Raw genomic sequence first — 7869 nt, forward strand, 5'->3', positions numbered from 1 at the left:
CCAGGTAAATTTGGATAACCATTTATTGAGCGTTTTGAATGTAGATATAGGGACCCCTATGGGCAGGGACTGGAACATAAAGAGAAGCCTAGGTGGTATGTTCATTCTAATGCTCTCCACTCTCCCCAATAAGGATAGAGGGAGGATTTCCCATCTTTGAGATAATTCTTTATTTCACATAGTAATTTACCATAATTAGTTTTGTATAAGTATGATATACCAGGATCCCTCGGTATCTAAAGCCATAACTGTGGAATCAAATTTAGTATTTGCGAGCTTTAATGCAAAAAACATTCTCTGTAATATAAGTGTGGGTAGGTTACTGTAAAATTTGGACAAATCTTAAACTTAAGATGTGTAAGGTGTAGTGAACAGGGAGTTCAGTATAGGACTAAACATGCAAGGGAAGAAGTAGATAATTAGTGAAACTTTTGACCGGACTGGAGATCTGAGGAGTCATACACAGATAAATGGCACAGCAGATATTTTTGTCTGCTTTTGAGATGGTTGACGTGACATATTTTCCGACGCGCGCTCTCTGTCCGCTGGTGGGAGTGTGCTCACCTGTCTGCATCGGGGCGGAAGTCCGCCATGCGCAATACAGAGAGCAGAGGAGAATTGTAAATACGCGACTGTGTAGACGAGACAAAAATGACAAGCATTTGTGTAAATAAGATAAATAGCATAAGGCTATTTCATTTGTTTAATAAAAGTACAATGTATAGACTTGTTCTATAGGAAAAGTAACCTTAAGAACATAAGAAATTTACTAACGAGAGGAAGCCATCCGGCCCATCAAGCACTTTTGGGAAAAACTTACCTAACAGCTCAGAGTTGGTAAAATCTTATCTAGCTCTGATTTAAAGAAACCCAGGGTTTTAGCTTGCGCTACACTAGTAGGAAGACTATTCCATACTCTAACTACACGCTGTGTAAAGAAGTGCTTCCTCAAATTCGTTTTAAAATGTTCTCCCGCTAAATTCTACTTGTGGCCACGAGTTCTAGTATGTCATGTCACTCACCATCCAGACCTGTTAGAATCTTATATAACTGGCTCATGCCCCCACTTAGTCTGAACAGATTCAGCTCAACTAACCTGTCCTCATAAGACATTCCGCTAAGACTGGGAATCATTCTCGTAGCCCTACGTTGCACCTTTTCCAAGGCAGCAATGTCCATCTTAAGGTATGGTGACCAAACCTGCACACAATATTCTAGGTGGGGTCTTACCAAGGAATTATACAATCATAGCATCACTTCCTTTGACTTAAACTCCACACACCTAGAGATGTAACCCAACATTCTATTTGCCTTTTTTATTGCTTCCCCACACTGGCGAGAGTGGGACATGGAAGCATCAACATACACACCGAGGTCTTTCTCATAATCAGCTACCTTTATTTCAGTGGAACCCATAAAATATCTGTACTTTATATTTCTGCCATATTTCTGGATGTGGCAGTGTGTGAGGAGATGGAGACTCTGATAAAGTATCATAAGGCTAATAAGAACACAGAAAGGTGTAACAAGAAAAGGAGTGAGCAACTGGAGGTTCTGAGGTTATGGCAAAGGGAGAGGCCTGGAGAAAAGAGCAGAAAGTGATGAGAGAGTGATGAGTGAGAATCAGGCAGGAGTCAAAGGTGAAACAGAGCAGGAGGAGTTACGACTTCCTCTGTATCAGGGACTGTATCTGTTAGTAGAAGGGCCACCTCTGATATTTAAGGGCCACTTTCCAGTAATAGAGGGCAAGGTAAAGTTCAGAGGGGAAGAAACAGAAGGATGAAGAAAGTTGTTTATATGGGTACAGGGAAGTGAGCGACCAGCGGCGGCAGACCGTGAAGGAAGGACTGCGAAGGAGTGATATAATAATAGAAGGCCAGGCATGTGGGTTTAAGAAAAAAGGGGGTGATATAAAGGTGGGGTGCGGAGCAAGTGGTAGGGCTGCAGAAGGGCTGATGCATCTGATGGACAGCCCTAACCCTCCATGTAGAGGATGGAGTCAGTTTCAGGAGAAGGAGATAGAAACGGATAGTGAGGAAGGAGTAGAGGAGGATAATGCAGATCATAGAACAGTGGGAAGCAGGAGGGCTGTGAGACCCCCGATAGGGACACTCTGATGCTCCCCCTGGTGGCGAAAGGAGCACAGACACAGTATGTACCATGGGCAGAACAGTCCTGGCAGACGGAGCTTGAAAATGGATGAAAGTATTTGAGGAGGAAACTATGGGACGGCTCTTGGTGATGGGGGACATAAAAGCGGTTCAGGCTTGTGTCCTGGGGGTAGACGGAATGGAGAGAATGCTGGCAGTGGTGACAGGGACTAGGTGTGGCTGAAATGAAGGAGGAGCCCGTAAAGGAGGGGGAGAGCCCAGCTGCCTATCTGCAAGCCCAAGAAAAGCGGTGGAGCACTGAGACAGAGCAGGACCTACAGGATTCGGTGTTCAGAGGTCTGTACCGGAGGGCACTGCAGGACACGCTCCTGAAGCCAGTGAGAAGCAGGCTAAGGCAAGTGGTGGCGCTTATTACTATTCCTGAGAAGCAGCTGATCCACGCTATTGACTTGTACAGAGAGGAGGAGGACTCTGCTGAAGAGCATGAGAGGGAGCTGACGAAGAAATTGAGTCAGTCACCGCCAAAAAAACAAGGCCACTAATTGGCCTCCGGTTCCTAATTAGAACAGGTGAGTAGATACAATGGATGGGGGTTTCCTCAGAGGGTACCCATTTACTCACAAATTTGATGATCCTAGACCCTGGGGAGACTGGGGAACAGGCTGATTCAGCTGGTGTGCTGGAGCTGTGATCAGCATAGACACACCTGTCCAACCTGCATGTTCCAGAATCTTGCATGACAACAGACTGGATAATATTAGGCCCTGAGGGAGTAGCCATTCAGATACGGAGGACTGGTGGGAATGGTACAACACACCAGAGGAGGAGCCCCCCTTAGCAGTGGCTTTTAATCAGCCCACGCTAAATCTGGGAGAAATGATGGGGCGAGCAAAGCAGGTGGTTTGGGTGCCGACAGAACATGAAGGAGTGCAGGCAGCGGCAGGAGAGAAGCTGGTAAGGAGTCAGTCGAGTGCAGAGAGTGTAGGAGATTTCAGAGGTTTGTGGTTGTGGAGCATGATTGGAGTGCAGTGTGAAGGGAAATAAAGGACAGAGGAATATTGGCAGGAGATGGAAGTGCCTGAGGAGGTGTGGTTCCGCTTTGGAACCCCGCCCCTCCCATCTGTGGTCAACCTTCCCCTTCTCAGTCTCTTATTTCTGGCCAGACGTGAGATCTTCGTGGTTTATGCAGCGTGCAAGCGTTTTTCCCCTCCTTGTGTTCCTGTCTTCCTGTGTACCGATCTCTGCTTCACCTCCTTGGCTCCGAATCATGCCTGGCGCGCTTACTGCCAGCTACGATCAGCCGACCTGGATTACCGACAGCGTCTGCCGTTTCAGCCCTCTGACAGCCGACGCCGGACCCCCGGTTACATAGGATGGATGGATGGATTCGAGCTTGTATTTGAAATAGAAATATCGCAGCAGTTCTCAGGCAAGAGCTGGACATATTTATTTTTCAGCTTGTTTTTGGTAAAAGCAAGAAATATAAGCTTTGTGCGTCTGTACTCTGGTCTTACTCCCTGCACACACTGATGGCACGGAAGGACAGTCACTGCAGTCACCTATTCTCACACTGACTTTCTCCTTTAAGTGCTGATACTGCAGAAGAAGATGGATCATTTGCTTGCTTGCTTAATAACCACAAGCACCCATATTGCAGAATGAATGAGACTGAAGTGGATGGAAGGCCACGTCATTCTGTCTGCAGTGAAAGAAATAATAGGAGTTGGAATTGATTATGATTATGGAGAAAATGGCTGGCTATGGTGAGAAATCTGTGGAAATTTGTGCCAATTCACATCGGTGAGGGCATAAAGGGTAATTTCTTTCAGTATGGGACGAATTCACATATTTGTGCGAGGAAGGTAACAAAAGTTCACTAAAGTACACAATATTAAATTTGAATATCTTTAATTAAAATGTTATGTACAGTATAACACTGCACCTTTTAACACTTTGCATGTCTGGCAGTGAAGGTCACATTCAGTTTGCTGAATGTATTCTCAGTTTTAAATGGTCGGCCTATTTTTCCTTCTGCTGGATGATGTACCCAGTTATCTTATAACCAAAGAGTATAATGAACAAGTTGATGTTCTCTGTGTCTGATACCTGTACCTGTTTGGCAAAGCAGTATATAGTTACTGCCTACATTTTTGGCTGTGCATGTGTGATTTTGATGGGAATATTATATTTTTATATCTGTGTGTAGATTTTTTCAGCAATAATTGAGTTTATCCTTCTGTACAGTATTTAAGGTTTTGGTAATTCATCATTTATTTGTATTTGTGCAGTGTGCAGTTACCAGGTTATAAATCAATAAACAAATAAATAAATGTGACATCAGAAGAGATGTACAATGACAGTAAAATGTGTGAAAGTAATGGAATGTGAAAAATGTGTGTGAGTCTCCACATGTATAAAGCGGCTGTATACCATAAGGAAAAGGAGCAATGGATGAATTACATAAAGTGCTTACTGTCCAAAACGACAATGAGTCATGTTCGGCGTAACATAAATATTCAGTGAGTTAACCCTTCGAACTCGACAAACGCAAGATGCGTTTTTCGCACCTATTAATCTGAAGCTCTTAACTTTGGATATGCATAATGCACAGACAAGAATCATGTCTTTGGAATCAAGAGAACTATCAGCTAACTTCACCAAGTCACCATATGGATGCAAAATCAAAGATTTCTGCCTGGCACTAAGCATGTATTCCTCTGTCACGTCACCGGTGGGAAGTAGGACCCAAATGCAAGCTGTAGGGCAGAATCCCCTTCGTGGGGTTTTATTGACAGGCAGGTTTGGGCACAGAGACGCAAACAGACAAGGACACAACTGGAGAAGATAGGACTGGGCACTTTACCAGACTAAGGAATGGGAAAACACAAGGAAGCTGATAGTGACTGACAGAAGGGGAGGAACATGGGATGAGACTAATAGACACCAAGCGTGGCTCATCAGGGAGGAGAACTGGAGGGTAAGGTTGACTAAATGGGCAAGACATGACAGTAAACGCCCCCCTCCCAATCCTGTGCCCTCCGGGTACAAGGGCATCATTGAGGGGACACACAGACCAGGGCAAAACCAAGGACAACAGGGGAGACTAACCCCCAGGACACAAATCATGACAGGCCAGGTAATCCAACAGGGATGCTGACTATGGACCAAAAGACAGACAGTGGGTGTCAGTGGGTAAGTGGGAACAAAGGACACAGTAGAAGGAGACAAAAGGGAGGGATTGGGCATCAAAAGGACCAAAGACGACACAGGGACAGACAAGGCAGGACACAACCAGACAAGACAGGCAAGCAACGGAACCAGTGCAACAATAATATGGCCAGGAGAGGGGAACCTAAAGCGGGAAGCAAGAGTGACTGGAGTGGGGGCTGGAACAGTGAAATCAGGCTAAGAGGTGAAACCAGGGAGAGCCACGGGGAAGCAAGACTACAGACCAAAGACTGAGGTATTAGGAGGGGCAAGACACTAGGTAGCATGGGAGGTAAAGTGAACAGTTCAGGGCCTCTGATGGGCTCCGGGGTGCCGCAGAAGGGTCACGGCCAGGGGGGCCTTTGGAATCCTGTCTGGGTCTGTAGAAGCTCTACTCGTCTGCGGCAGCCGAGGGAAGAACAGCATCGGTAGACGGCGAGGGGTTGGCAGAGTCGGAGGGTGTCGAGGGGCAGGCAGGACAGGAACTGGACCAAACCAGGGACCTTGCAAAACAAAAGCACAGGCCAGTATCAGAGCCATAAGGAGACCGGAGGTGGTTCCTTTTGGGAACCATTGGATGGGATACCCTGAAAGACCATCATGGACCAAGCCTGGATCAGGAGGCAGGTCTGGGTAGCATACCCTCGTTTTTTCCTCCCGGAGCTGAGCCCACGACTGGATTTCTGTTGACCCTGCCGTTGTCGCGGCGATAGCCTCCTCGGCTGGGGAAACTTTGGCCACGGGGCTGACACCACGGAGTGGGACTCAGGTCAAGACCTGGAGGCTCCCACTCCATGTCCTCCGGGGGAATGTCCTCCAGGTCAGCCCCCTCTGGGCTGGCATTGTCCGGAGAGTCTGATGCCAGGCTGGTGATGCCTTAATCCAGGCTGGCTGTGCCTTAATCCATACTAAATGTAATTAAACATAATGAAATTTAAAATAATAAAATGGTAATTAGAGGAAAATTTAACGTGTAAGTTTTAAAAAAATGGGCTTTTCCTTTTATCCAGATGTCTGCAAGCGCTGTGACTGTGATGAATGGTGACGCATGAGATCCTGAGAATGGGCGACGCTTCCAAGGATGGGTGGCAGGTGGCATTTCCCAGGAATTACAGGCAGGAGATGCCTGAGGAGCTCTCCTGGAGGGAAGACAGAAAGAGAAGAAGGGAACAAGCAGAGGCTGTGGGGAGAAAAAGGCTGCAGAACCAGTTAAAGTTGTACAGGTGGATTGTACAAATGCCCTCAAGTCTTGGTCCACGAGGGTACCCGTTTTTAATTTACAAAAAAACAATACATTTTTAATAAATCTTAAGGCTTATCATTAACATCTTTCTAGTAGTTAAAACACATACAATCGATTAACTTACCTGGTGATTTTGGAACTTCCGACTCCAAAGCAAAATGTAAAGTAAATGCAGCGTTCTACTTGGGGAAAAGGGATAAATTAAAGGGTTAACTTTGGAATCTAAAACAAAAACAGCAATATCATATCAAGGGTCTTCAATACCTTTTTCCTGTGTCTGCTCCCTTTACATGTAGATACTGAATGTGAAAAAGGCAAGAGCTGGACAGGCCCTGCCTTATTGAGTTGAGGGAATGCAAACAACCCCGCATGCGAGTGGGGAGAAACCAGGCACAAACGCAGTAGGCCTCAGAACAAAGGTAGCTTTATTTCATGGGGCCTTTCCAGCCTCACCTCAAGCTGTTACCCCTCTCTCTTGGCCTTGACATGCCTATAATCCACACAGGCCACAGCATGACAAAAACAACAAAAATAAATAAATAAATAAAAAACAAACAACAATTAGACCAAAAGAAAGACCACCAACCACCCTTTTTACTCTAATCCCCTGCCCTTATATACGGCTTCCCATTAAACTAATTGGGACAGCCCAACGACAAGGGGAAACCAGTTGGAGTTTCATGTACTAACAACATACATTACAACACATACATTTAACATGGAACACATCATAATAGCTGGCCCTTAAGCATTACCGTCCCCTGCTCTTTCACACAGCACATCCCACCTCACACAACAAAAGCAAGAACAAACAACCTTTCTCACCTATTTCCCCCCCCCCTTTTGTGCCAAACCTTCACCTTCCCCTGTTCCACCCTGGGCTATAAGGGAACCTTCCCCAGACGGCGCGCGCTTCTGCAGGGAACCCATATGCCGAGGGACCAGAGGAAACAGCAACCGGGGTGGAAGTTGGTGAGAGACTTCTGCTGATTTACCCAAGTTCTCCCTTTACCATGGCCGATGGATAAAACTAGAACAGTGGGTACCTCACAGCTCTAAGTTATTGCCTTGAATAAAGAAAGAAATAAACCAAACAGCACACTAAGCATGGACTATTATTTTGTGGTGCGCAGGGGATGATGGGATGTGTAGTCCGCCAATTCAATAAACTTCAACACACAATACACTACCATAAACCACTAACATCTGACTCCTTGACCCCCCAAATGCTACTACCAACCCAAGTCATAGAGAAACCCCTTCCCTTTTTACACTGATATAAACACGTACCTATAAAATATATTATGT

At 45.8% G+C, this 7869-nt stretch overlaps 1 long non-coding RNA gene across 1 annotated transcript; it reads right to left on the minus strand.

Annotated features, from left to right (window-relative positions):
• Nucleotides 1-5477: 5477 nt before the first annotated feature.
• On the minus strand, nt 5478-6830 carry LOC125725131 (uncharacterized). Its single transcript, XR_007387357.1, has 3 exons — nt 6686-6830; nt 5961-6457; nt 5478-5821 (listed from the first exon to the last, which is right to left on the minus strand). It is a non-coding gene; the product is annotated as an uncharacterized LOC125725131 (long non-coding RNA).
• Nucleotides 6831-7869: the final 1039 nt, after the last annotated feature.

The sequence above is a fragment of the Brienomyrus brachyistius genome, unplaced genomic scaffold (genome assembly GCF_023856365.1).
Source record: "Brienomyrus brachyistius isolate T26 unplaced genomic scaffold, BBRACH_0.4 scaffold61, whole genome shotgun sequence".
NCBI classification, from domain to species: domain Eukaryota; kingdom Metazoa; phylum Chordata; class Actinopteri; order Osteoglossiformes; family Mormyridae; genus Brienomyrus; species Brienomyrus brachyistius.